Source organism: Stegastes partitus, unplaced genomic scaffold (assembly GCF_000690725.1).
Source record: "Stegastes partitus isolate 25-593 unplaced genomic scaffold, Stegastes_partitus-1.0.2 Scaffold341, whole genome shotgun sequence".
NCBI classification, from domain to species: Eukaryota; Metazoa; Chordata; class Actinopteri; family Pomacentridae; genus Stegastes; species Stegastes partitus.
This window is the reverse complement of record NW_007578072.1, coordinates 29,391-31,833: the sequence shown is the minus strand read 5'-3', so window position 1 is coordinate 31,833 and position 2,443 is coordinate 29,391.

Sequence of the window (2,443 nt, the reverse complement as noted above, 5' to 3'; positions counted from 1 at the left end):
AAAAAAAGCTCTGGGCAGCCATCTGGGGGGAGAGAGAGAAGCAAAGTAAGGACAATAAACCAAACAGCAACAGCAGCAAACATTTGTCTCATGTTGAAGGAGAGGATGACGAGTTCTTTCATATTTCAAAAGCTCAGGTGAAGTGTTTCCCTGCAGCAGCGAGATGCAACTCGTGCCGTCCTCCATCACGGGGAGGTGAAACGGCACATCTGCTTCCAACTAACCTCCGTAGTAAAGTCATATAAATAACCTATTTCTTCCACGTCAGATGGAGTTTTGTGGAGCTCTTCCTTCCTGACTCTTTCTGAGGCTTGGACGGAGCGAGAGGAGCCTCCGGTGTGCGATGGTGCTGTGGGCTGTGAGCTCCTTGAAAAAGCTCCGACAGATCAAAAAGACCCTGAAGTAGGAGGGGGCGAAGCAGAAACATGTGTTGTGCTGAGTGTTCAGTCGTATCTATTTCTCTCTTACTTTCCTCCCTGTCTTTGCCTGGTTCCTCTTCCGATTCTCTTTTAAGACTTTTTCCGTCCCCCCAACCCCAGTTTTTCAATTTATTTTTTTATTACATAATTTTTTCTTTGCTGTTTCATCGGCTCATTTCTACAACTCAGTAGGCTTTTCCCTCTTCACATTGCCTTCCAAGCCACTCGGCAGCGTTGAACTCGGCGCTCACAGAAGCATCATCAGACTTACATAAATCAAATCAGTCGAATAAATCCTGTGGTAGAAGAAAGGTTTGCTGGCAGTGAATCCTTGTTGAATTACATACGCTGACAGCCAAACCGAACACTTATTTGTGCGTGTATCCTTTGCTTGTTGGCATCGTGTGACACCCGTGTTGAATGAAACTTGTAACGCATCCAGGTTTGGATCAAAAACATTCAGGTGTACAGTTTACTGGGATACAAGTCTACAAGTCTATCTGTGGTTCAGAAGCCCTTAAACACTCCCCTTTCTGTCACATGTCTGTAATTGCCCTGTTTGTTTTAGTTACCCCTCCGGCTGTCAGCTCAGGAGCCTCAGTATATCTTTAATGAAGCCTTTCCCCAAACTGCATCCTCTCGCCCGGCGCCGTAATCCTCACAAATCCTTCATCATTCCCACGATCAATAAACATCGCTTCCACATTCGAGGTTGCTGCTGTCCTTGCCAGAGAGACGGTTAAAATATTATCTCCGAACTTTTTAAAACCTTGAATTGTTGTTTAAAATGAAGTGCTGGAGTCCTGTTTTGCTGGCAAAAAAAAAGTTTTATCATCAATCCTTATGCAACAAATATTTTTGGACTACGCCGTGTTTATGAAAATATCACCAAAGCAACCCCTCCTCCTTTGAATTCGGCCTAAATTTGCTGGTTTATTTTGAGATTTCCCTTTGAAATCCTTCACTGTGACAGGCTCCAGTTATGAGAGTCACATTTATTTTTTTTAACTAATGATGTTAATTATGAAACACACACCTATTTAAAGTATTTCTGAATCCACATCAGTCACCTCACAGCAAGAAGGGTTCACACCCGCTGGTCGGCTCAGGCCTTTCTGTGTGGAGTTTTCTGTGGTTTTTCCGGCTCCCTCCCAGAGTCTGGAAGGTTAACTGGTGGTTCTAAATTGCCTGTAGGTGTGAGTGTGAGCACCAGTGCCTGTTTGTCAGTTTGAGTTAGTCCTGTGATGAACCCGTGCACGCTAAACCCTCCGTCTCCAGCCCCGCCGCGACAGAGGTAAAGTGGCTAAAGCTAAAGACTCGATGGCTGGATCAAGTCCGTTTTAACTTCTTACCGGTCTACAGTTAACGCCCTTCAGGCTTCAGGGGTTCTGTTTGTAAAGTTGTACTGATTATCTGATCATCTGAAATCTATCAGATCCTTTGATTAGTGCCAAACCTTTTCCCATCTCAAAGCAAACTCATGCAAGTTTAATAACAGTTTAATGACAATATCTTTCTGCAGCTTCTCATGGACGACTTTTACAGAACTAACTCACACAAATGAAAGTCATAACAGCACTACATATTCAACTGGCAGCTGTTGCTGGATATTGATCACTAAAATCAATTTCAAAGCAGCCCAGTGAAGAAAATTGTGCAGCCAAATTGAATGTCCCTTTAAAACTGGCACTGCTGTTCTAAAGGGAAAAAGGAAACACTTATTTATTGCATTACTCTCTACGTAAAATCTATTGTTTAATATCTCATACGCTGCTGGAGGAGGTTGGTTTACGGCACTTATGAGTTGAATCGAGAGTTCTGCATTCGCCTTTAACGTGTTGTTCATTTTTAGCTGAAATGCTTCGACAGGACTGACAACAGTCTGGTGTTTATCGGCAGAATCGGTTTAATTTTACACTTCTAGTCCAGAGGGCAGCAAATTCGACTATCCCTGTTAGGTTAGTAGTACCATTTATGTAATCCTCCTCTCCTCTCCTCTCCTCTCCTCTCCTCTCCTCTCCTCT